The sequence below is a fragment of the Rhamphochromis sp. 'chilingali' genome (assembly GCF_963969265.1).
Source record: "Rhamphochromis sp. 'chilingali' genome assembly, chromosome: 9".
Taxonomy (NCBI): Eukaryota; Metazoa; Chordata; class Actinopteri; order Cichliformes; family Cichlidae; genus Rhamphochromis; species Rhamphochromis sp. 'chilingali'.
In genome coordinates, this window is record NC_137936.1 from 26,542,791 (window position 1) to 26,570,326 (window position 27,536).

Below are 27,536 nucleotides of genomic sequence, written 5' to 3' on the forward strand. Positions count from 1 at the left end.
CCTTGTGTTTCCTTCCATGTTTCCCCAGCCCACTATGCCTGTGCTCTCTCTCTCCTCCTGTTTGCACCTCTGTGTACTTCCTGTTTTACTTTGACAGTCTCCCGTCAGTGTTGTTTACTCCTGCCATGTCTTGTTATGTTTATCTGTGTCAGCTGTGTTCCCATGTGTGGCCACTTCCCCTGATCATCCCTCTTGTGTATTTAGTCTCTGTGTTTCATGTAGTCTGTGTCGCGTCATCTGTGTTCTCACCCCCATGTTTTCACGATCAGTCTTTTGTGATCATCTTCGTCTCAGAGTTCTCTTAGTTTGTCACAGTATTAGTTTTCCCAGTTTAGTTATAGTTTAGCCACGCTATCCCTGCTGTGTTTGTATTCCTGGTCTTCAGTCATATTAAAGGCTCGCTTTCTGTTAAACTCACTCCCGTCTACTCACTTGTGTACGCTCCTGGGTCCATTACACACACCACCGCACGGCCTGCCTCTGCAGACCGTGACAATACATGCCCCAAAATGTATTTTGTAACGTATTACATTACGTTACTCAATGAGAGTAACGTATTCTGAATACTTTGGATTACTTAATATATTATCATGCTTTTTACAATTACATGAATGTACTGTTGCTGTGTGATTTATTACTATTACGAAAAATAGCCTTACTTTGTTGTCTGGGTCTGGGACTCGAGCTTGAAGGATAGACCACCTGCAGGGGCAAGAGGGATATTTTTATATATAGTATAATTTATATAAATATAATAAAATGTATATAATTTATATTTTTGCTATTGTCTGAACTTTATTTTCTTTATGGGCCAGTAAGTTGCCTACATATGTAGTTGCCCTATTAATTAATTGTTAATTTAATACCAACAATGGGGGCTAGTTGGACTTTGGGTAAATGGTAAATGGTCTGTACTTGCATAGCGCTTTACTTGGTCCTAGGGACCCCAAAGCGCTTTACACTATACACAATCATCCACCCATTCACACACTGGTGATGGCAAGCTACAATGTAGCCACAGCCGCCCTGGGGCGTACTGACAGAGGCGAGGCTGCCGGACACTGGCGCCACCGGGCTCTCTGACCACCACCAGTAGGCAACGGGTGAAGTGTCTTGCCCAAGGACACAACGACTGAGACTGTCCAAGCCGGGGCTTCCGATTACAAGACGAACGCCCAACTCTTGAACCACGATCGCCCCAATCGTATTTAGTTGGGTAACTAAATACTGTCTGAGCTTCTTTTCTATTTATTTTGCAACAGCAACCAGCAGTTACTAATGCAAGGTCTTACGCTGGTCCATTATTTTCTTGTAATCCTGTATGAGTCTCTTTATTTTTCATCTAAATGTCTTTGGTGTCTTGTGGATGCCTAGCAACAACTTGAGGGGAATTGTGGATCTTAATATTATACTTTTGTGAATAAAAATCAATAGTCCCCACTTCTTGCAATACAGAGAACAGAGAAAAAAAGGGTACTGCTTTCAACAGTTATTATGCAAAACTTATTTCAGAATGCCCATGTACATTAAATATTCATCACTTTTTTCCCCCACACCTTAGAAATCAAAGGCTTCATTTTTTTTTTCATCATGAATCTTTTTTCTTAAAAAAATCTGCTAGTTATTTTTCCACACAAACCATGTTTTCCTAAACATCCTTACTTAGGTTACTGAGCTTGAGAGAGAACCTAAGAAAACGTTCTACTTCAAGAACAAAGTACTAAGAATGTACCTACTGCAAAATGTGACTATGTATTACTAAAGTCTTTCTTGAAAACACTGCAAACTGCAAGCCCAAAAAAGCATGAGGACTTCTATGATAGCAGCCCTACTGAAAATTGGGTTGTCATAGTCCTGGGTCTCCAGACCAATATTTTCAGCCTGTTTTGGACTTTTTTAGTTCTTTGGAATTATGTTCAAATTCTCCCCCCTCAGTTTTGTTACTTATATTTCTAGTTCTTGTTTGTCTATGTTTGTGTCTAGTGTGTTCTACTTTCGTATCTGTGCTTCATATTTCCTGTATGAAGTCAGTCGTGTCTCTGTCTCCACAGTTGTGTGCCCAGTTGGGTCTGTTTGGTCACCCAGTAGGGTTGGCCGATATGTAAAGATTTTCCAACCGACAACTGTCAGTCCAATAATCAACGAAGGGCGATATATTTGCGCATGCACAGACCTTTTGATGGGAGGAGCAATGTAATCATGGACGGACCGATTTGTGCATTTACAACACAGAAGAAGTCCAAGCATTAGTGATGTGCGGATCGATCCTGAAATATCGATTCCTCCGATACCAATCATTTATGTTCTAGAATCAATTCTCACATTAAAATATCGATATTTTAGTACTTTAGGGTAAATGTGTAGTTTATCATTAACAGGAACACAGTGGAAAGAAACTACATCATTCGGATTGTCTACATTCAAAGGAACTACTTCCTCTTCCGCCTTTCATACTTATGTGCGAAATACGCTGTATAAATGTCTCGCAGCCACTGGCGTGCACTCACAACAATGGCTGAGCATAATTGGAGTCATGTGTGGACGTATTTTACCTCCACAAACAGCTGACACATGGTTGTCTCATGTGGCAAAAAAGTGAGGTGTTGTGGCCATACATGCCAACCTTGAGACCTCAGAATTAGGGAGATATTCAAAAGGGCTGTTGCTCCTTGCTATCTAAAATATAACCGGGCGCTGACTTAAACTCTCGACCGTCTGTTTAATCAGTTTTCTGTTTGACGTTTATTCAGCTGTGTGAAAACCCCGGAGGAACCCACCCGATGGATTAATAAAATTTAATTTCATTTAATCTAATCACTTTAATCTCAGCCAAACCGATTTACCCACGAACAAATAAAACACTGAAAAAGCCAAACAATAACATTTTTAAGTTATCAAAGTGACTCATACATCATGTTTAACCCGAGTAGCGAAAGACCGCGGGGGTTTGAAGACGATGTGTCGGTCGGCTCAGATAGTTGAAGTTTACACAGCTACATTCTCACCTGAAAATATGTTAAAGGTTTTTTGCGACCAAGAAAGAGAACTAAGAGTAATATTAAAACTAAGTAGCTGCCGTCATTGTTGGAAACTGGAATTGGCTGAATTCTGCGATATGGTTTTTCAATTTTGTTGTCCTGGTGGAAAATCGGGAGAAATTCGGGAGAATGGTGGCTCCGGGAGATTTTTGGGAGGGGCGCTGAAATTCGGGATTCTCCTGGAAAAATCGGGAGGGTTGGCATGTATGGTTGTGGCAACATCAATAACCTTGTCAAACACCTCAGAGTAAATCATATCACAGAATATGAGGAGAATATGTTGAGGCGAACTGAAGAGGAGGAGAGGGACAGGCGCTGCTAGGGCGAGACAGACGTCTCTCACGGAGTCCTTTAGTGCTGCAGGCAGGCGAGGTGTTCAAATAGCGCACAACTTCAGTTTTTTTTTTTATTTCTATGTGATGAACTCTGCATTGTTAAGTGATAAGAACAAGTAATCTGATGTCCTGTAATCATTATGACACTATAATTTGAGATACAATAAATAAAATAAGTTTTTGTACAAAGTATCGGTATCGGATCAGTATCGTCGATACCACCCTGAATATTACCTGGTATTGGATCGGAAAGGAAATCAGTGGTATCGCACATCACTACTGATCAGTGTCAGTTTAACTGTAACACATTCATTATTTAGATCCAGCAGAGAAATAACTGAATGTAAAAATGGCAGCCCACAGGCAGGTTTATAGACATATATGCATGCATTATGAAATTTATGTATCCCAGATAATTGGTATTCATCTAGTCATGGCAGACCCACCCCTTCCTCCCAAGTTAACTGCAACCCAAAAGAACTAGTGGGGCTATTTACACACTCACAACCAGTGTAGGGTAAAAAGAGCCACCAAAAAGCTGTCAGCCACAGATGTGCTAGAAGAGTTAGAAATTCTACTTATGGAGAAACTTTCTAAGTCTAACAGAGGACAGGTACTCCTGCCCAAATAACATGATATAACCCCACATACAGCCCAGCCATAAAGTGAACCAAGTCATTTAGTTAAAGACAGCATGGGACCAAATGCATGTAACCAGCCTGCATCAACCTGACATTTCTTCCTCCTGAATTAAATGAATGAATGGATGAAAGTTAAATGACTACAAACCTAAAGCCACTAGTTCCCACACTGGAGCTCCCTGACACTGTGTGTTAACCGTATTTAGCTTGTATCAACAGTTGTAACAGGCTAAGCCACCTGAGCCACTGCATTGAATTTGTTCCTGTCTTAATGATTTCAGCTGACTGGTTTCAACTCAGATGTTCTGCTTTTTCATTTCAGTAGATCAAAGCAGCTCGTGCTCCTTCTGCTTCCAATTTAGAAGAAGAAGAAGAAGGCGAAGGCTTCAGCAAAGTGGCGTTCATGGTCTCAGTGAACAGTCACGGTCACACACTGCATGTGGTTTTAAAAGCAACATGTCTGTTCACCACAACAATGGAGATGTGTAATATTAGTGCAGCTACGGTTTGTTTTTGAGCATCAGTTCTGTTTTCTACTTTGATCACTTAGACCAAAAAAGTGTTGTTTTCAGATTATTTCTTTTACATCTATTAACCACCTGTTCATTTTTTTATTACAATTAGTTTCACATAAATGTTAGTGTTTCCTTTATGATCTTTTAATGCTTACACTACACTGTACACGTCTACATTAGAGACATTTCTGTTACCTGTTCCTGTTGACTCAGAGTTGTGAAATGTTCTTTTATTTGATACACAATATGAAGCTCATAATTTTCTTACAAATAAAACTCTAATGACAAACATGAACATCTGTGCTTATTTCTGAGACATGAGTTTTTGAATGTGTTCATATTTAGTCAGTGTGCATCTGTCTGCTGAAACTGTAATGGTGAACCTGAGGTGATGGTCAACAGAAGGCAAATATATATCAATATAAAACAATATTGACGTAATGTCTTTACCCTCTGCAGCGTGTGGACGCAATCACCTTATTCACTGTAGTAAACGTGCACCGCTAGCTCACGTGACTGACTGTCTCCATGGTTACATCGTATATTATTAGCTATGTTAACAGCTTCCAAAGATGCCGCCATAGCTCTCTACAGCTGTAACACTTAAACACTTTGCAAATCATTTCACGTGTTTGATAGTTATGAAGACAGAATATGTTTTTAAGGTCATGCTAGGCGGTTGCTATGGTGGTTGCTGTGGACTCGGGTGGACCGCGTCCGATTCCTGTTATTAGCTGTCCGCCGTAGGGAGGCTGCGTTCCATTTACAAGTAGTGACAGTCTGCCGCAACTCGAACTCAAACCCCGCTTTGTTCTTTAATTATAGGCCTTTTATAGCCGTTCATGACACGCACATACACACATAAAGCACTTTGCCTCACCATGAGAATGCAAGTTTACCTAACCTAACCTTAAAGTATCTGATATAGGATAGAAAAATGAAGCAACCAGAGATTTAATGATGAAGACTCTGGGTTCTGTAGTTCACGTTTTACAGTCCTGAATGACTCTTTGCATATGATTTATTGAAGAGCAGTTTAGAATGCACTTTACATTTAGACTGTTGCTGTTTCATTTTTTACATTGTTGCCGTGTTATGTCATGAATAAGGTTCACCTGCTGGGGGTTTGATGGATCAGCTGGACAATACAGTCAAAGACAGACTTCATTCATCATATGCAAGAATCCTAGTTGGATTTTTGTTGTCACTCGTGTTTTTGAACCAAATATTGAAAACAATTCTGACAGACTGGATACCTGGCCAGGGTGTACATTACCTTGTACTCAAGCATCCCAGGACAGAGCCCTGCCCCACCATGAGCCTGGGTGGATACGTGGTTATAATATAAAAGGACCGATACTGAATATGAATATTTCATGAAAATTGAATTATAATACAAATTAGTAATAAGGGTTTCTCTGCGCCCTTATCTACCCCATACTCAAAGAGCTGCGGGCAGAGAGGGTGACAGGAGAGGATGGCATTGAAGAGAAGATGCTCGGCTTCTGGAGTCTCCTGGTCCTGTCAGTAGGATGCATCTGCTGTGTCTTCTCGTGGATGCTCACTTACCTTGACTCATTCCAGCCTGGTATGGATTTCCCAACACTGCGGACAGTGGCCCACGTCAGAGACGTTTAATATTGATTACATATGTCTGAATTGCTAACCCTAACCCTAGCTCAACAGACCACAATGCCCTGGACTGTCAGTATTATTACATGCTGTGAACACAAGTACCTTTGATCACAGTTTATGTTGTAAAAGAGAAGGAATATTGGAAAAAAGATCAACATTGTGATATTATTTCTTCCAAACTGACCAGAAACATGCTTGTCAGACTCTCACAGCAAAGGATCAGACTCACTGTGCATGACGGCTCAGGCCAATGATGTCTGTTAGATTGTCAGTTGTTTAGTGCTTCTGTACAGTTAGGGTCACCGTCTCTATTTCAGAATAATTAATATGCGGAAAACACAAAGTTGATTGTCTTCCAGTATTCTAGCATAATTAAAAAACTTTGACTTTGTAAGTACATATTATTAGTCCTAATGCCAGTATGAGTCTTCATAACTCCTGCTTTAAAATACTGAACTTTGAAATTGACCTGATGAAAGATCATTTACAGTGGCACTCTGTCAGGATCATTCTGACTGTAAGATCACTGTATTAATCTGAATCCTTCTGAAATGTGCTGTGAATGAATGCTGATGCAACTCACTGTGGGAAAGCTGTTAATAAAATGAATCTGTGACACATGCAACACATTCACAGAGGAAGAGGACACAAAGGGAGGACACGCAGAGGCTGTGTTGAAGTCAGAAATCCAAATCTTTATTAAAAAACAGGCGGCGGTAACAAACAGGAAGACAAGCAGTCCATCAAACAGTCTACAGGGTCAAACATTCAGAGAATTCAAACAGCAGTAAAAAATAACTGGAACTGAAAAACTTAAAGCAATGTGTGACGCAATAAAAGGAAGCAGCGCAGTATATTCACTGAATTATCATCAATTACAAAAGAGAAAAACCGATTTCTAAGGATTATTTTCTTAAATGCAGTTAGAGTGGCTGGTAAAGATGGAAACATACAGAATGTAAACTGTGTGAGTTTGTGAACTTTGTTAGTAACAAATGAGGTAAAAAAAAACAACAACCCCAAAACAGACAAAACAGAGAAAGAGGCTCTCACTATTCATTCATAATTAGAAAGAAACATTCTGGTCGTGGATTTTTACAGTCTTAGTTCCGCTCGCTGTCATCATTATAATCATCATGATCAATGGCGAGGTCCTGAGGTGGGCGGGGCTGTCTCTGGTGATGTCACCATGAAGGAACAGCATCTGGCACGTGTTGGTGAAACATCCCAGTACGCTGGTGTAGTTTCCTCTCCAGCTGTTTGACATGTGACACTTGAACATTAAGGGGAAGAAGAAGAAACAGTGTTAGGTCAGGTGACCACATGATTTCTAAAGTAACTGACAGGAAGTAACCAGGCCGTTAGAAATGGATGGCATGTGTTTAGAGTTACTGGAGTTGGGTAACTCTACTTACCAAAAGCAGCAGCACACAGATGAAGGATCAGATGCTGAATGTTGCAGGAACATGCTCATGTGTGGTGGTCATTCAGTGCTGCAGGTTAGACAGTCCAAGACTGATATGCTGCCCATCTGAGAGTTTGAAAACACACATGCAAAGATTTATTTTGTGTTACAGTCAAAGTTGGATGTTCATTTTTGTCCTTTAAAAATGTTTGTGTATTTGAAAGCACTAACATTTAAGGATGACTTGGATCGTCTCCTTTAAAGGGGAGACAAGTGTATCCACTGATCCACGTCACTTTACCTGGATGATGACTCCTCCCCCCTCACTCAGAAACACTCCTAATATAACCAAGCAAATAAATAATATTGAAGATTTACTTACATCATTACAAAAACAGCAAAAACATCTTCCTTTGATTCTATTTCTCCATTCCTGCTGAACATCAGGCAACAAATATCTCAATAAATCACAGTAAAATGTAAAGCACATGTTTTCTCTGCTTTGTCTAACCTCTGCAGAGCCTCTGTCAAGAAAAACACATCTGTAAGCATAAAACAAATATACATTTCATAACACGTCACTGGACAAACCTCGGTCAGCTGATTTCCTCTGTGCAGTGCAGACGAACATCAGTCAGCAAGTCAAGGTGGTGAGATGGACTGGTGCCCTTTGTGACTCTGCTGGTTCTTCTAAGGAAACACCACCGTCTCTCCACACTGTCACCATCTGTGAGCACAAACTGCCGCTCTGCTCTGCCAGCATGTAGGAAATCACATATCACACACACAGGGGTGAAGAAGCATCAGAGCTCAACTTTGGATACTTTAGATCTAAACAGATCAAAGCAACTCTTAGTTTCAACAATCAGTGAGCAGACAAACAATGATACCAAACTGATTCTGTATGAATACAATATGGTATTTTCAATACAGCTGTCAAATTAATTTATTAAAACTAATACAGATATATGTATATATTTTTTTGATAAATTAGTTTGCTAAATTATAAGAATATATATTTTTATTTTTTTCATTTAACAATTGCAACTGAAAGAAATTAAATATTGAACAAAAATATATTGTCACATTCTGAGCATGCTCAGCACGCTGACAGACTTGAAGTTGCTACAGATTTTAAGAAGTGATAATTATAGGGAAGAAACTTCTCTTTTTCATCCGTTTAATCAAACATTTGATGCCTTAGATGTCTCAGTCCTGTAGCGTTCTGCAACTACAACTAACCTGAGGCTTGGATTTGGCTGCAGGTGCCCCTGTGCATCCTTCTCAGCAGCACACATGTGGGTACCATTTAATCCCACTTCTTCCTGAGCTTTGCTTCATCACAAGACCAAAGGTGGCATCACGTGTCAGTCTTATCATCATCCAGAAGAAACATTTGAAGAAACATCATGGAGAAGAAACATTTACGCGCCTCCTGGTTTTGTTTTCTGATCCTGCGAAAAGACTGAGGACAACAAAGCCCAGAGAACACGAGATACACAACATCCAACATTCAGACTCAACAGCCTCCATAAATGAAGACCACCGCGTTTGTTCAGTTATAGTAGATATGAGCATACTTCACATTACTGGGTATGAATAATAATGAGGAGGCAAACTTTGAAGATGCAGAGCATGATGTCCCACCATCAGACTGTAAACAAACATCCACCAGGCTTCTTTGTTGCCAAAATTGATGATTCTCCCATCAGGGATCAGTAGAGTGTATTAACCTGTGGTATAAGCAGCAGTCACTGAAATATTACTGTTTCAGATAAGAAATCTAGCACATAAAAGCCAGGGTGGGAGGGATCTCTGCAAACTGACTTAACTCTGCAAGTGTGAAGCTCAACAAAAATCTGACTCTCCAGTCACAGACAAACAAAAACTCCAGCTGGGAGATAGAAAACGCTGTCTGGGTCTTGCTGGATGTTGCTGGTCAGAGTCCCACATTAGCAGAGTGCTTCTTGGTCCCACTGACCCATGTGGACAGTGACTGTGGAGAACTGTTCTGGAAAACAGAGAAGAGAATTAAAATAACAAAAAGCCAAACAGGATTTCCACAAAGACTCTCTTGGAATCAGCAATCAAAAAAATCACTGGTTCATATTAAATATGAACAGGTTCCTTAAATGTGCGCAGTTCAGATCTGATTTAATTTAATTTCCTTCACACAGCACATTCGTCCAGGCTGACAGGTAAACATAGAATTAATCTCAGGTAACATGACTCATAGTAGAGTTTCAGTAAGAAAGACTGCAGGCTCTAATATTATTACCACACAATCCAAGGACACACCGACAGCTCAGATTTGTAGAACTATTTAAACAAATGTCTTCTGAATATTCAATTCATGTTCACAGTGGGAGGGGGGGGGGGGGGTGTGTCGTGGAATTTTTTAAATAAAGTCTGCAACACAGAAAGAGCTGTGATCAAGCTTTTTATTACTGCGCCAACACACATCAAACATCACAGTTCAGTCATGTCAGCGCTGCCACAGAGGTCGTGCTCCTGCTCCTTTATGCATTCCAAGGAAGAGGGAGGAAGTTAAACTGATCCTACCACACTTCACGTGTCTCGCTATGAAACCTAACAGATCAATGGTTAAGCTGTTTTGTGCCCTTGGCCTTATCAGCACCTGTAAAGGGAGTTGTTTTCTCAAACTGCTGACGCTGAAGTAAGTTCATCTAGTTTTAGAAACTTTCACTGAACAGTAACAGTGTCACAACTAAGCACATGCATAAGCACTTAAATACTTTAAATGAGAATAACAGAACATTTCTATTACAGAGGCTAGAGCCTGTCCCAGTACTCATAGGTAGAGCACACCTGGACAGGTCACCAGTCTGTCAGAGGACTAACACAGAGACAGACATCAGAGTAACAAATCTATTTAAAATTAATGTAAGTTTGCTGCAGCTGTATGTATGAACATGTGTTTCTGTGCTCACAGTCCACCTCTCAGGAACCTGCAGTTCACTTTTAGTCTACTTTAAACAGACCTCACAAAAGGCTGATGTGGCTGGATCAGTAGTCTGATTTAAGTACGATACCTTTGGCCAGGGATTCATCTGGTGCATCGCTTCACTGCAGTCTTACGTATTTTCCCCACACCTGAATAAAAAATACTTATATATACAAATAACAGCTTCAGCTGATGCAGCCTGACCCAATCCTAGATGTTCAGCACACAGAGACACAGAGGTGCTGTTTAAAGTTTAGTGATAACCTGAGTCACTGATCATTTGCAGTATTACAGAGTCTGGCAGTCTTTGCATGATGTCCACGTCACTAAGTTTCTAGCTGACTCTCAGGTGTGACAGGTGTGCCAGCAGGAAAGAGTAATAATAGCCTGCATCCTGAGGTTTGTCATGCAGGATTAAAGGATCCAGGCTTTGTTCACACAGCTAGGATTGTATTTTACACTGACCCTGGGTCAGTATAAGTATCATACAGTTTAAACGAAGCACTGAAACTTGCACATATTTATTACAGATGCACTGAAGCTAATCGAGATATTTGCTGTCAGTCTGTGGCTGCGATTAATCACTTTACTGAAAACTTTATCAACTAGTAACTTCATCAGTCATGACAGAAGCTAATATTTCTGTGCTAATGTAACCAATACGTCTACTCACCAAAGAATGAGTGAAGCAATATGGATAACAGCAGAGGACAATTTATTTAGGGTCTGATGGCAATTTACCATCGGTGTCCAGCACTTTAAAGGATTGATGGACTGGAGCACATCTGTCCTTAACATACCCTCTTAAACATCAGCTTGACACTGATATATCAAAGGAAACTTAACCGACTTTAAGTGCAAATGTTTCAACCTGAACAACTTAAAACTTCTCTGGGATACAATGTAGACAAAGACAAGAAGAAGAAAAATATTTCCATCAATAGTCACTTTTCCTAACCAGGAGACAAGTGAATATATTATGTAAAGAGTCCCTTTTCTCAGTCCTGGGGTTGTAACACCACAACCTCCTCAGTCCGTAATCAGAGAGTGTCTATTTGACAATAACCAAAATGTCTTTGGATAGTCTTTGTGAATGCAAACAAAACAAAACAAAAAAAACAAATGATATTAGCTGGCCAGCAAAATAAAGAGAGTGTATGGCACTGAGTGCGGGCGTGTGTGTGAGTACTTCGGTCCAAATAATCAAGGTCCGGATGGATGAAGGGATGGCGGCCGCTTGTCCTTTAATGGCACCAGTAAGGCAGCACAGTAGTAAGGCAGCACAGCAGCGAGGCAGCACAGCAGTAAGGCAGCACAGCAGCGAAGCGTCTGGCAGGAGAACGAACAATAGTCCTTTTCAAGGCTACTGCAGAAGGCGATATTCCCCGCTAGCTCACCCCAGCTTGCTCTCTGGCACAGCTACAAGCCACGTGAGCTCATAGCCCCATAGTGACATACGAACTTGGCTACCAACGTCCGCTTAGCATGGCGGCTAATTGTCGAGCTTGCTAGCTTAGCCTCGATTAGCGATTAGCACCTTAATAACCATTACTACACATCACATCATAGCAAACACATGATAACACATGGAATAGTATAATATACATACGAAACAGATTTTTACCTGGCAGGAGAACGAACAATAGTCCTTTTCAAGGCTACTGCAGAAGGCGATATTCCCCGCTAGCTCACCCCAGCTTGCTCTCTGGCACAGCTACAAGCCACGTGAGCTCATAGCCCCTCCCGCTAGGATGTACTACCACAGTCGACTGTCGTAAAGCAGCCGCAAACCAATAGCAATAAAAAAAACTCAAAATCATTGAAGAACATTTTATAACACCCAATATAGGTATATACATATATACTGAATATCACACAATATCAGATAACCAAATTAACACTGGGTTACACTAACATCGTTTAACCAGTAACAGCTTTCCTCCAATATAAGCTAACGTTTACACCGTAACTTTAAGCTAGCACCATAAAGACGGTAAAACACGTAATAACATCTACAAATGCATCTTACAGCTGTTATATTAGCACTCGGTGTATTACTAACATAACCACATTAACATTATTGACACTCGCTGACTTTTAATAGTCATTCTATAAATGCTGTCCGTTTAAATGGTCTTACCTGTACACACTGCATATCCACCGGATTCCAGCCAGAGTGGATTCTGGAGTCTTCCACGCTCCTGTTAGTGATCCTCCATCTGGATGGATGAGAACAACCTTCTGAACAATCTAGCAGGAGATGGCCCATATCTATGGGACAGATTTGTGCTAATAACGCCCATTGTATGGACTGATAACAGCCGAAGCGGGTGAATAAAGTCACCCAGTAGCTAGCTGTGCCATTACCCAGCATACATCACTCCCTCCGTAAATGCAATAAACCACACAAAAGTATTGTTCTACCTGTTTTTCAGGTAGTTGTTTACATTATATAATTTATTGTGTTCTGTATACGTCACTACAATGTGATTTGGAAAATGTCTAAATATACCGACAAAAGGCACTTCCGCGGACCCTTCACGTCAATTCCCGACGCGAGAGGGGTACCCTGTGCGTCCATAAGTGCAGCAGAGGGAGCCTGACCATGCGTCACACGTTTGACGAGTTGGGAGTGAGAACGTGTTGCTATGTCACATCTACACCAGTGTAGACAGGCCCACAGTTGGAGAACCACAGGTTAAGGGGAAGGGTCCACATATATGGTAGTGTGTCAGTAGTTTTTGTAAGAGAGACAGTTTGTGAGCAGGGTTTTTTTCAAGGTTACGACTTAATTTGGGATTAAGGTTTGAATTAAGTTTTGGTAAGGGTTAAGCTAAAAGTTGAAAAAGATTGTCTAGTTGTGATCAGTAAGGTTAGAGTAAAAGCTAGGGACTGCTTTATGTTAGAGATGGCACAATACCACTTTTTTATGTCCGATACCGATATCATACATTTGGATATGTGTCAATACCGATATGAATCCGATATATTCGGATGCATTTTTTAATCAATAAAACTGTTTTTTTTTTTTACTATTTTTCTGCATTTTGTATAAGTTCATACTCAAGTTTAACCCTTTAAGACCTACCATAGAACCAAGTCCGCCAGAGCTTATATTTTTGCATGTTTTAGTGCCATTTTTGGGAGCATTTCAAGTTGATATACATCAATACAACCATTATAGCCCAAATTTTAATAATATGTATGCATTAAGTGCATAGTAATTACATAAATTGCAAAAAAAGTGCAAGAAACTACAAAAAAATTAAAATTGTTTTGTTTTTTTTTAACATATGTTTCTAGTTAGAGAAATTTAAGAGGCTTATCCCTCAAAACTGTAAATACAAAAAGTTGCACAAAATAGTTTCCCACCACAGGAAATTTATTTTAAGTGTCTTCATAGTTTTATTTTCATATACTGCAGGAAAAACGAAAATAAATATTATTCATAAATTTGCAAAAAAACAGCATATGCATCAAAATAAACTATTTCCAGCAGTGCAATATGAGTCCTAAGCATCCCAGAAACGACACAGAAAGTCATAAAGTCAAACATAACTTTTAAAAACACAAGTATAGGCTCATAAGGCCCTGATGGTAAAAAACTACATTTCTGCAAAATGACACAACTTCTGGTTTTGGGCAGGTCATGGCGGACATTTGATAGTTTGCGCTGATGGATGTAGGAAGTGTTACAAACAGCTGATCGGATCGGCAAAGCATGTTTCTGGAATATCATTTTTGTTGCTGAAAGTGCTTTTTTATGCAGTTTTTGCAAAGCTATATGTGGAATGAAACTGTGACCTAGGACAAGCTGATGGCATAAGATGTAAGTACAACTCCTCAGGTTTCATATGCAAAAAAAATTTATTGCGCTAGCTTACGTGGTTGCAGTGCTACCGGGATTTAAAAATAGTTACGCAAAACGGAACGTGTCCGCTCCGACCGGCTTTAAAGGGTTAAAAAACAACAACAACAAAACACTAAAGCTATTCTGTTATACCTGAATGCAAAAAATACACTGCACCCAAAATATTTCATAGTTCAGCAATACTGATCAATCTAATAAACTTAAGCCTACACCATCCTTCCTATTCTGGTATTTTAAAGAGTACTTAGCAGAAATATTAAACAACCTAACTAATAGGGTTGCCAAATCCGAGCAAAAATAATAGGAAACCATCCCCCACCCTCCACCTCGCGATGCTTAATTGACGTAATCAACTTTAATTTAATTAAAACTTTGGATGTAAGATTTAGATAATTATTTATTAAACGCTAGACATTTTAAATGAGAATAAGAAAGAAAAGTATGTCTTCCTACCCCCCTTTCCCTGTTAACGCCCTACCTGCCCCCTTGGCTAAACTTTGCTAGACCCGCCCCTGCACAGTTACCAGCCGTCAGCTACTTAGAAAAGGATCCTGGTGTAGAAAGTAATATTAAATAAATTCTGTTAACAGCTTATCAAGCTTAAACGTACTGCTGTTGTTCAGCCGCTGGTTTCCTCTTTCTGGTGCAAAGTGGGCCAAAACAAACAAGAGAGACGGGAAGTTTCATGATTGAAGTAGCAACAAGCGAGGGAGGGGGAGAGAATGAGAGGCAATTGGTTGTTAAGCTTAATGTGGGAGTGCTTTACAAACATTCAGAGATGAACTTACACACTTGCTTTACTTCTTTCTGGGATAACTTTCTTGGAGATGAAATGCCGGTTTGGTAGCGAGGCTCCAAATGCTCAACCAGACCGCCGAGAGGTCTCGCACGCCACAGCCGCTCTATCGATACCGATACGTAATATCGGTCCATCTCTACTTTATGTCAGTGAGTACTAACTCAAAGACAGATGTAAGTGTGTGTGTGTGTGTGTGTGTGTGTGTGTGTGTGTGTGTGTGTGTGTGTGTGTGTGTGTGTGTGTGTGTGTGTGTGTGTGTGCTAACCTAAGTAATTCTCCAACGGAGCAGGAACTGGGGTAGCCCAATAGCCTACAGTGATGTGAACCTCGTTAATTACCCCTCTGTCTTTGATCTCAGCCTAATGAGCAGAAAACGAGGTGATAACGAGCCTAGATGAGCTTTTTGAGACTTTCAGCTACTAATCACTCCATGGGAAAAAGCTGCTATTTGTGTGCGTGCATGTGAGTCTGTGTGGTGTGATAGTGTACTATGTAGAAAGGTACTGGGAAGGTAACGGTGGTAAATTGAAAGTGGTTTGCAACTGCTCCTGAATGTGTGGAATAATTCTCCAAATATCCCAGAAAGGTTCTTTTCAGGTTTTCAATGTTTATAGACTGATCCTTGAAAATGTAACGGTTTGCATACAGAGTGCTGACTGCTAAAGTTGTCTGAAAGTTCTTTAGAAGAGGTGAGATTAAGGCTTTAAGCAAACGGTGGTCTGCCAGAGACTTTGGATAAGGTTATTGCAGTCATAGTCTTGGAAATTTTCCTATATGTGATGTAAGAATGGAAAACAACAGTCTGCTTTCTCTTGATAGCTTCTCAATTGGTTATACAGCACCAGAACTGCATTAATCTACAAAAAAGGGGGTTATGAAAATAATTAAAAACTGACCAGTAAAGAGCAACATACAGTTACTTTAATGTGCATTACTGATTAATTTCTGTGTGAGAACCTTTAGTAGTGGCTATTTGGCAGCAAGTGAGCTGTAGAATTCATTGGACGCTGATGCTTTTGTCTTTTTGTTGTTGTTGTTGTTGTTGTTGTTGTAGTAATTGTTCAATGGCATCACATAAAACATACATCTTTGGCCCTTTGGCACTTATTAGTTAATACTTACTATGTATTCACAGCTTAGCATGGTTCTATATTCCATTCACTGAAATTGTCTTTCTTTAATCAGTTGACACAATAATCAACAATAATAAGAATGAAATCGAAAGTGAATCGTAAGTAGTGTAAAATCACTTGAGGCCCATGCATAGTTACTAAATGTTATGCATCTCTTGGATATCCTTTTTTACTTAAAGATCAAATTTCACGTTTTTTTTTTTTGTTTTTTTTTTAAAAGAAGGTTGTTCTCTTCTTACTAACCAAAACACCTTTTATATTTAATTTTTATAGGAGTTTGAAAAAATCTAATGAGTGAATCCTCAAGAAGTCTGTGCAGCAGAATAAAATTGTGTTTGCTGAGATGGGATGGTTTTTATGTAGTGGCGTGCCCAACAAGAAAAAGTGTAACTTCTTCTTTATCCCTCCCTCTCACTTACACATTAACAGCAGATAAACCAAGAGAAGGGAAAGGCAAAGGATCTGAAAATACTGACCTCATCTTTTTCACACAAACCTTTCAGGCTTACATGAATAAGAATTCTGCAGCAGTTTATTCATTTCCCTTTCCATATTTTTACCTTTATTGCTCTACATGCACAGCCAAGTGCCACACCATGAAAATATTTGAAGTCAATTCAGTGTTGTGAGTGGTTGTTTGTTCTGTCTGTTTGTTATTGTAGGTTTGTTTAGTTTTTTTCCTCTTTGTAAGACTATTTTGAACCTCAGTTATAACAACTTTTTGTCATCATCAACTTTTCCTTTTGTCATAATTTTCTTTGTGGTTCTTTGCTTATTTACACCTTTTTGATTTCTCACCCTTTCACCTGTGCCTTGTTTTCAGATTTGTTTTTTATTATTAGGACAGTAAGTGACTTTGTTGGTTCTCTGTCCATCTGTTTTACTCATTTACCTTCTTGTTCAACCATCTTCTTTCCCTGCAAAGCTCCTTCTGTTAGCGTCTTACCTTCTGTGGTTTGGCTCTGGCTCTTATTGCTTTAACCTGTCAGTGGTCTCCATCATATTTCGTTCTCCAGTAAATTCCATTAGAATTTCTCTGATTTCTTGATATACTTCACTCATGCAAAAACGCACCTTCTCTTTCACCTTCTAAGTTTTTCCATATAAGCACATAATAAATCAACAGGTGATAGCAGGTGTTAAAATTAATTAAATAAAACCCTGGATGACATTGACAGGCTGAGGCTATACCATGTCAAAACTAATAAATATAGTCTCTTATAATCTCTTTCTGAATATTATGCATATTTCACTGTGGACTGAGTGTTTGATACTTTCACAGAATTAATATGGCAACATGTAGTGCTTCATAATAAGAAACAAATATTCACAGAAATTTCTAGAACTTGAGCTTCACATATCCTTAAAAATTTCCCTTTATTAGATGCGGCTTTGTTTAAAGTAAACAAATCTAGAACCAAACATCTTCATTGGCAATTGATGAACAGAAGGGAAAATGCCTGTCGTGAGTTGTCTGACAAACCTGGCCTAGATTTTTCGCTACAGCTCTGACACTAATCAGCCAATGAGGGAATTCAAATAGTGTTTAAACAAACAAAAAAAGACAAACTACATCAAAGATGTTCAACTGTCAGGCAGATTTCTGGTTGAAGGTATCGCTCCATGCTTGCCTTCAGGGACTTCGATATTGTGGGATTTTTTTTATTTTTATTTTTTTTAAAGAAGTGGCAGAAGAAAGCAAACTTTAGTAAGCAGTTTTCACAGTAAAACAATATAAGTAAGCAATACTGTTTCTTGCCAAGTGAAGCAGAAATCTCTCGTGGCTTGAAACTATAGAACTTTTTGAACTAATGACAATATATATATACAGCATGCTAAAGTGCAAATCTGACAGTTTCTTTTTTGTTTTTGTAGCTCGTTAGTTTACATTCACCAGTTTAGCATTTTAATATTTAATATCTGATCACTGGGCTTCTTGAAGAAATATTTGTCTTTCTTCCTCTTACCTGGGTACATTAGTCATGAATAACCTTGAAAGTATTATTCCATCTTTTTATGATTATATGAATATTCATCAGTTGACCAGTTATAGAAAACTAATAACGCAGAACTCAATCATAAGTATACATAAAGAAGCAGGAGTAAAGATCATTGACATGCGTTTTTTTTCCTCCGTTTTTTTTTTTTAAGAATTCCTGTTGCATTTTCAGCTTGCCTTCCAGTTCGCTGGAAGTTTGTTTTATGGTGGGTGAGCCACAGTTCTTTCACTTGTCAAATAATCTGAGATTCAAATATTTATATACCTGTGAAGCCCTGTCTGATCAGTTTTTGAGCCTGTGGTGGATTGTGAGCAGAGTATAGCCCTGCTGTTTCCTACCATTCTCTAAGAAACTGTACAATAACACTCTTTTCTATGACAGGTGAACACACCTGTCAGGCATAAGATTCCACACACATATATCTGTATAATACCTTCTTACAGCTGCTTCTTAGTGTTATAGTGTACATATAGTTTATTATATAATTTTGCACTACTCTATTGCACATCTCAGTGTTACTTCAGTTTAATTCAACCATGTTAACAATCTTTGACAGATAATGCAGTACACTATGCTTCATATAATGAGCTCATTCTGGTACTTCTGGTACAAGCTAATTTCTTCACATATTCTTTCCAGAAGTAGGTAGTTTTTTTTTTTTTTTTAAAGATGTGTTAAGGAAAACTCTTATCTGGCGTTCTGGTTCTTGACAAGTGTCCTTGACTTGGTTAGATATTAGATATTGTAGAGGCTTCCTTTTTTGGAGAGATTTCTGAGCTGTCCACTGCAATCTTTCTTTTTAAGAATGTTTCAGATTGTTGATTTGGCCACTCAAAAAGTTGTGTTTCTTTGCAAAGTTTATTTTGGTTTTTAGCCTAATGATGGTTGACTTCATTTGCAATGATATCATTGGACCCTATAGTGTGAGTTTGAGTAAACAGCTACCAAATACAAGTTCACTACTTGGAATCAACACAAGATCTTTTATCTACTAAATTTCCGATAGACTACAGAGGGAAAAGGTCACAATTGGCTATGAAACTGCTTGTCAGGCAATTGTCCAATTATGTAGTATTTACAAAAATGACTAATTCCTTAGCAGATGATGCAGTACTTTTGGTAAAAGCCTTGAATTAAAGTTGTTCTGGTAGGATATAGAGTCAATCATTAAAAAATAATTACAACGTCCAAATACTTGCCCCAAACTATAACTTTAACCTGTGTGATTAGTAGGGATGGGTACCGGTACCCGGTGCAATTATGGCACCGGTTCTGACATAAACGCTAGTAACCAGTAGTGATGTGCGATACCACTGATTTCCTTTCCGATCCAATACCAAGTAATATTCAGGGTGGTATTGACGATACTGATCCGATACCGATACTTTGTACAAAAACTTATTTTATTTATTGTATCTCAAATTATAGTCAAAGGAGCTTGCAAAGAAAAGCGGCTGGACTTCTTTAAGTTACTTGAAGACGTTTCACCTCTCATCCGAGAAGCTTCTTCAGTAGCTTCTCGGATTGAGAGGACAGATGGTTTGAAAGAGGAGTGAAAGAAGCCATCTATGTCCACTGTGAGCGACCATCTTTGAACAGGCGGTGGTTTACGACACCAACTGTCTGCCATCTATAATCCAGTTTTGAGATCCCTTCCCAGACGCCTTAACGCCCACTCACATCCTGGGCCATCTGACCTTAGGAATTTGCATGATAAGGTGGGGCCAGGTTTCACAATGAACACACCCGAAACTCTGGCTGATTGGGACCCACACCCAGTTTCACACCTTGGCTCAGGCGATTAGAGGATCATCAGGGGGTCCGTTTGTCCCTCTGTGGGGGGTTACTCCCACTAGGTTTATATCTGGGACTCTCCACCATTTGACCTTAGAACTGAAGAAGCTTCTCGGATGAGAGGTGAAACGTCTTCAAGTAACTTAAAGAAGTCCAGACGCTTTTCTTTGCAAGCTCCTTTGACTACGATGACCTGGATGACTGAGAACCTTCACAGACATCTCAAGTGTCATAATGATTACAGGACATCAGATTACTTGTTCTTATCACTTAACAATGCAGAGTTCATCACATAGAAATAAAAAAAAACTGAAGTTGTGCCCTATTTGAACACCTTGCCTGCCTGCAGCACTAAAGGATTCAGTGAGAGACGTCTGTCTCGCCCTAGCAGCGCCTGTCCCTCTCCTCCTCTTCAGTTCGCCTCAACATACGCTCCTCATATTCTGTGATATGATTTACTCTGAGGTGTTTGACAAGGTTAGTGATGTTGCCACAACCATACATGCCAACCCTCCCGATTTTTCCAGGAGAATCCCGAATTTCAGCGCCCCTCCCAAAAATCTCCCGGAGCCACCATTCTCCCGAATTTCTCCCGATTTTCCACCAGGACAACAAAATTGAAAAACCATATTGCAGAATTCATAGCGCGGCCCAGCCAATTCCAGTTTCCAACAATGACGGCAGCTACTTAGTTTTAATATTACTCTTAGTTCTCTTTCTTGGTCGCAAAAAAACCTTTAACATATTTTCAGGTGAGAATGTAGCTGTGTAAACTTCAAATATCTGAGCCGACCGACACATCGTCTTCAAACCCCCGCGGTCTTTCGCTACTCGGGTTAAACATGATGGATAAGTCACTTTGATAACTTAAAAATGTTATTGTTTGGCTTTTTCAGTGTTTTATTTGTTCGTGGGTAAATCGGTTTGGCTGAGATTAAAGTGATTAGATTAAATTAAATTAAATTTTATTAATCCATCTGGTGGGTTCCTCCGGGGTTTTCACACAGCTGAATAAACGTCAAACAGAAAACTGATTAAACAGAAGTGTGAGACGGTCGAGAGTTTAAGTCAGCGCCCGGTTATATTTTAGATAGCAAGGAGCAACAGCCCTTTTGAATATCTCCCTAATTCTGAGGTCTCAAGGTTGGCATGTATGGCCACAACACCTCACTTTTTTGCCACATGAGACAACCATGTCTCAGCTGTTTGTGGAGGTAAAATACGTCCACACATGACTCCAATTATGCTCAGCCATTGTTGTGAGTGCACGCCAGTGGCAGCGTATTTCGCACACATAAGTATGAAAGGCGGAAGAGGAAGTAGTTCCTTTGAATGTAGACAATCCGAATGATGTAGTTTCTTTCCACTGTGTTCCTGTTAATGATAAACTACACATTTACCCTAAAGTACTAAAATATCGATATTTTAATGTGAGAATCGATTCTAGAACATAAATGATTGGTATCGGAGGAATCGATATTTCAGGATCGATCCGCACATCACTAGTAACCTGACCGAAAAGCAGCGCACATTTCGGTGCTTTTTTTTTCCTGAAATGTCATACACTTTGGATTCTAGCCAATCATTTTACCTTTGCAAGCGTAGTAGGCGGGCCCAGGTATGTACGTTCTTTTGGAGCAGAGCTACAGATTAAAAATGCCCAAGGTGAAGCGGTCAAAGTCTGGCTGTACTTCACAGCAAAAGATGCAAACTCAGCAGCCTGCAACAAGTGCTTTAAGGCAGCGGTTCCCAACCCCCGGGCCTCGGACCGGTACCGGTCCGTGAGTCGTTTGGTACCGGGCCGCGAGAGTTGAGGCTCAGGTGTGAAATGTATAGTTTTCAGGGTTTTTATCAGTTTTCAGCGTTATTTTGTTATCGTTTTTATCGTTTACTCGGTTTTCCTGGGTCCTTTCATGTGTGTTATGAATAAATCTTCTTTTTTTCGGTACTGGTACTAGTTTTATTTTGTTGTATTTATCCGCGACACCTTAAAGGCCGGTCCGTGAAAATATTGTCGGGCATAAACCGGTCCGTGGCGCAAAAAAGGTTGGGGACCGCTGCTTTAATGTGATACTGTGCAAAGGAGGTAACTCCTTGAATCTGATGAAACACCTGGCGACACAGCATTTTGTTAAAGCCGAGAAATGCGCCGTATTTGATAGCTTGCTGAGAGACCTCACACCAGGCACATCTACTGCGGGTGTGGTGCCTGTTATCTGACCCGGAGTTAGCAACATTCCCCAAAAACCCAAAGACGAGAGTCCTGGCCCCTAGCCCTGCCAGTGTAGCAGAAATGATGACGGATGATGATGGCAGCAGCAGCCGTTCTTCTCTGCGTGAGTAGCTTAATGTTGTTCATGTGTAATTTACGTTGAGTAGGCTAACCACGTTATTACATTAATGCATGTAAAGTGAACTAGCAAACACCGTCGTAGTTACATGAGGCTGTCTTCTTGTTTGATGGCAGATACTCCCTTCACCCTGGCCAAAAAGGCTAAAATGACCAAAGAAAAAGTGGAAAACAGTTAAACATGAGAGGTTTTTGGACAAAGTTTGTGTTTTTTTTCCATTGTTTAAGCACTGCTTCCAGCCAAGAGTGATGCCATAAATCCCCTATAGCTGCAGAAAAGGCTAACATTGTTATCTTTTTACATAAAACAGCTGAACATGAGAGGTTTTTGGACCAATTTTGTGTTCTCCATTCTTTAAGCACTGGTTTGAGCACCGTTTAAGCACCGGCACCGTTTCAAAAGTACCGGTTTGGTACTGGTATCGGATTAAACCTAAACGATACCCATCCCTAGTGATTAACTAATTTCACTACACAAACGGCAGTTGCAGTTACCACAGAAACAGCCACAGAGATACAGCACGAATGGGACATTTTCAGTAAAAAAAACCCCCAGATAAATAAGAAAAGTTTTCAGCATCATTATCTTTAGAGAATCTGGTTGTTTATCTTTGCCTAAAGGTTGTCAGTTCAATCAAACACCTCCACCTGCTCAACATTTATGAACAGCCTGTTTTATTTTAATGTGTTGTCTGACATCTGCCAGGATTTAACCACCGATCTTTTGTTTGACATTCACTGGAGATGAGGGTTGGATCATCTTTATCTACCAGGTCCTAATTAGTATCATCATCTTAAGCATTACCAAAAATGCATATAATTATAGCACTATTTGGCTATATTGATACTGGTACATTTAACAAGTCTAACCTTGAATTACATTCATTAGCCATGGCCATGAGGTGCAGCAATTTCATCCTCTGCTGATTGATTACCCGTCACGTTTCTCTCATAGTGCAGGTTTACAAAAGTAGAATGGGAGGTAGAGCCTTCATCTATCAGGGCCCTCTCCTGTGGAATCAGCTCTCAGTTTAGATTCAGAAGACAAAAACCCTCCCAACGTTTAAGAATCAAAGTTTGGCTGCAATAGCTGTATTTGATCTCAAATCATGTTTCCCTAAACCTAACAAAATAGATTTTTTTTTAGCGAAAGTAAAAAGGCTATAGATAAGAAACAGTAACAGGAGCACACTTTCAAAGATTGAATACATATTAGAATTGCAGAAAAAATGAGACTCACTCATAGTAAGACCTTTAAAATCTTTCCATATCTTCTATTTGCATTTCTTATTCTTTAAAACTCTTCAATAAATTCCGGTGTACCAGACGGGGCTTGTTAATAAATTCTTGTCATCACTGCCATGATAATGTTTATCTTCACAGTGTTGTATTTATCTTGATCCAGCTTTCTATGCCTAGTCTATTTAAATAGACTTCTCATCTCAGCAGGATAGTTAACGAACAACACATAAACCTTCAGAAAGCTTTAAGATCAAACTCAGATTTCAGTACATTTCCCAGGGCAAAAAAAGGTTAAAAGAAACTGTTGCTCTATTATCTAGTTCCTACCCCTGATAGATTATTACTGGACATTTACCACAAAAAACCCCAATTCTTTAAATTAAATTAAAAGCAGCCTGGATTAGTGCTACTTATGTGGTGTTGTGCAGCCATATATGTTTTTGAATTCAATTAAGGTGAAATTAAAGAATTAATAAAGTATTTAATCTTTTTAACACCATGCTGTCAAGTTCTGAAAGTATGGTGTTATGTTGGATGTGATGAATGGGAGATAGTCTCATTCAACAAGACATATTTTCTAAGTGTATTTAGATAGTATTCAGTGAAATTCATAGGAGGTGAACACTGTAGAGAACTGAAGGATAACAAGAAATTCTGATTACGGTAATAACTTAAATAAACCAGACCTCACAGTCTTATGTGATGCATTGAACTGCACATCTGTTAATCAGGTGGTTATGGGATATCAGAAGTGTGATCCCGTTCAAACATATTGAACAACAAAAGTGCAACGCACCTGGTCTGAAAGCAGAATGTGTCTCCGCAGAAAATCACACCAAAGAGCTCTAATTTATGTATCAAATGTGGTCAAAGTACACTGAAAAAAAAAGTTCTTTCAATTTACTTGATTTTATTGTGTACATCGGTCCCACATAATATGAATAAGTATGACTGACTTAATTTTCCACTTTCCCTCAAGTAATTAATGCTTGTCAAATCAAAGTATTTTATTTACATCAGATTACTTAAAAAAATAATGTTTGATGTACTAATATTAATCTGTTATCATAATATCAATGTATTGCATAATGTCAATATATTTTAATGTTTAACACCAACTTATTTTTATTTGCCAGTGGTATGCAATGATATTATGTAATGTAAACACATTGCAATTATGTTCCTGCAACCCAACTTTTGGCTTTAAATTCTACTTAATTTTTTCAATTGAAATATTAACTGATCATTATTGACAAAAAAAGGCAAAGACTGTGAGTGCTACTGAACAATTCACCTTTATTAAACTGTAACAGCAGTGAAAGCAGCAATTCTGCCATGAACAAGTCCAAAATCACATCCATATAAACTTGTTAACACATTTTTAAAGATAGCCTGCAGAAATAACTGAAAGAAAAAGTTAGTTTGAGAATATATTTGCAAATATTTCACAAAAAACTGACCTTAGCAGCAAATAAAAGAAATTGCTTATAGATGATCCTGTCATCTCTTACATATAACATTTGTATTAATTACACAATTGAAAATGTAAACTAAATTAAGACTACCTAAAAAAAAGCAACACGCTTTTATGAATAAACAGATTTACACAAATATAACTTGTGTACTATTTGACAACAGTTTCAGCTTCTGTACAAGTATTTATCTGTACAAGATTTCAAATAAGTTAAGCCTTAAATGACATTGTTACACAACTAATACCAAACACCTACATGAATTTTAATCTTCATTTTAAACATGTAAGCAGGACATTAAGGTTGACTTAGAACATATTGCTAAAAATCGTCAGTAGAAATTTCTTACAACATGATACCAAAAGGAAAAATCATCCTGCATTGCAGTCACATGAGGGGAAAGCAATAAAAACATAAGCAGTATAACGTTACTGAACACAAAATGAAAAACTGCAAAGAATTGCAGAAGTGCAGTCTCTGACTTCTCAATGAAACAGATGGTTTTTGAAAGCAAGAACTTTAGAGAGTTTAGCTCCATCCAGTTCCATGAAAACCTTCTGGAAAACATCAAAGTTGTAGCGAAGGTCCGCAGGGTAGGCAAGGTTTAATGTATACATTAGTCCAAATAGCATTATCACAGCAAATGCTACATTATCCAAATTCTTCGCCACCCTGATGCCTGCAAGGACAACTCTTGTTCATCTGCTGAAGCTTGATCTTTAAGAAGATAAATTCAAACAGTGGTGTCTTCAACAGTCTCACTGATGGCATGTTCTTCCATGCCCTGTAAAAAAGAAGCCATGTTAGTCATTTCATGCCAAGTAAATAATATGACACTGTGGAAAGTCCGGAAAAAAAAGAAAAAAAAAAAGACAAGTACATACCACATACTCCCGGATAAGCATGCCAGGGTCTTCACCCATGTAGATACACACTCCCTTGACACACTCACGTTCAGCATCAACATCTTCACACTGAAATGAAATGTATGTAATTAGCATCTTCATTCAGCTCTTGTCCTTCATTTAAGTTTTAATAGTGTACTTTGCATGAATGTTTTTAAAGTAAAGGCACACAAATTAATAATAGGTTTACTGGCAATTAATAATAAGTTGACAAAGTGAAGGTTAAAAAAACAAGCAGATGTAAAAATACAATATGAGAGAATTTATCATGGAAAACATTTGAAATCTTCCACAATTGTAAAGTTTCATCCAAAGAGGATCATGTTAAGTGAATGTTGAGGCTTAATCACTTACATTATCCACACAATTCTTTTCAGTATTAGTCCAAGCTCTCCTCTTGTGTTGACCAACTTCACCAGGTTGTCCAAGTGGAGATCCAGCTGAGCCAGGAACTTTGTCTGAGGGGGGATGGTGGCAATTCTCTTCAACTCAGCGTTGATCTGAAAACATGAGCACAGAGGAATGAGCTTTAAAGGTTTAATACCTGGAAGAAGGCTGCAATCACTCATGCTGAAGAAATGGGCTGTCAAATAACAACTGTGCCTTAACCATTTAGGCTAATACCACAAGAACACCGTGTATGAGGCAAACCTTACCTCATGGAAATCAATTAGAGCAGGCCATCTTGCCATGAAAGCCTCCACCATTGGTGCATCACGAACACCTTCATGTCTTCTGTATGAAAAAGTCTTTCCCATCTTGAGTTTCACCAACTCTGTTACTCTTTTTTATGTCCAAGTCTGAAACTGCCCTGAAGACAACACTGTCTCTTGACTTCAACGATGAGATCCTCAGTTGATTCAGGTGCTCCATTAGAGAGTGAGCCTTCGACAGGTTCCGTCAGCCAAAACAGTCTTTAGGACCATAGGACTCCCCATAGGACTCTGTAGGCAAAAAAGAATTACATATTCAGAAAGAATCCTTTCAGTTTAGTTTTCATAAAGCTATCCATACCCAATAGTCAAAGTTATAAAGATCAGACATAAAAAAAGAAGAATTTATCTAATGAAATACATGCGACTGAACCTATTACACTTATATGAACACCTTTTATTTCTATATGCCTTTTTAAAGTCACAATGTGGACTGATCCAATCTCATAGTTAACTAATGGATAAGTATCAAGGAGTTCACAGAGTGAAATGAGAGTGAATAATCTTGTGGATACTGGGCTGAGCTCAAAAGCTGTCGTGCTCTCTGTACCAGCCACCAAGCTCTCTGACAATGTAGAATATGCTGTGGTACAATGCAGATATGGTTTTTCAGTATTCTGGCAATCCACCTGCTGCCCTTTGGGCCAGTACCATTCCATTTCTATAAGTTATGCCCTTTAATGTCACACACTGTGCAAGGTTGACCTCTAGAATGTCAGGGAA

At 39.0% G+C, this 27,536-nt stretch overlaps 2 long non-coding RNA genes across 2 annotated transcripts; both read right to left on the bottom strand.

Moving 5' to 3' along the window:
• Nucleotides 1–7,175: 7,175 nt before the first annotated feature.
• On the bottom strand, nucleotides 7,176–8,131 carry LOC308403082. Its single transcript, XR_013972855.1, has 3 exons — nucleotides 7,952–8,131; nucleotides 7,580–7,695; nucleotides 7,176–7,437 (listed from the first exon to the last, which is right to left on the bottom strand). It is a non-coding gene; the product is annotated as an uncharacterized lncRNA (long non-coding RNA).
• A 431-nt stretch (nucleotides 8,132–8,562) lies between these two features.
• On the bottom strand, nucleotides 8,563–12,890 carry LOC308403081. Its single transcript, XR_013972854.1, has 3 exons — nucleotides 12,675–12,890; nucleotides 10,623–10,697; nucleotides 8,563–9,580 (listed from the first exon to the last, which is right to left on the bottom strand). It is a non-coding gene; the product is annotated as an uncharacterized lncRNA (long non-coding RNA).
• Nucleotides 12,891–27,536: the final 14,646 nt, after the last annotated feature.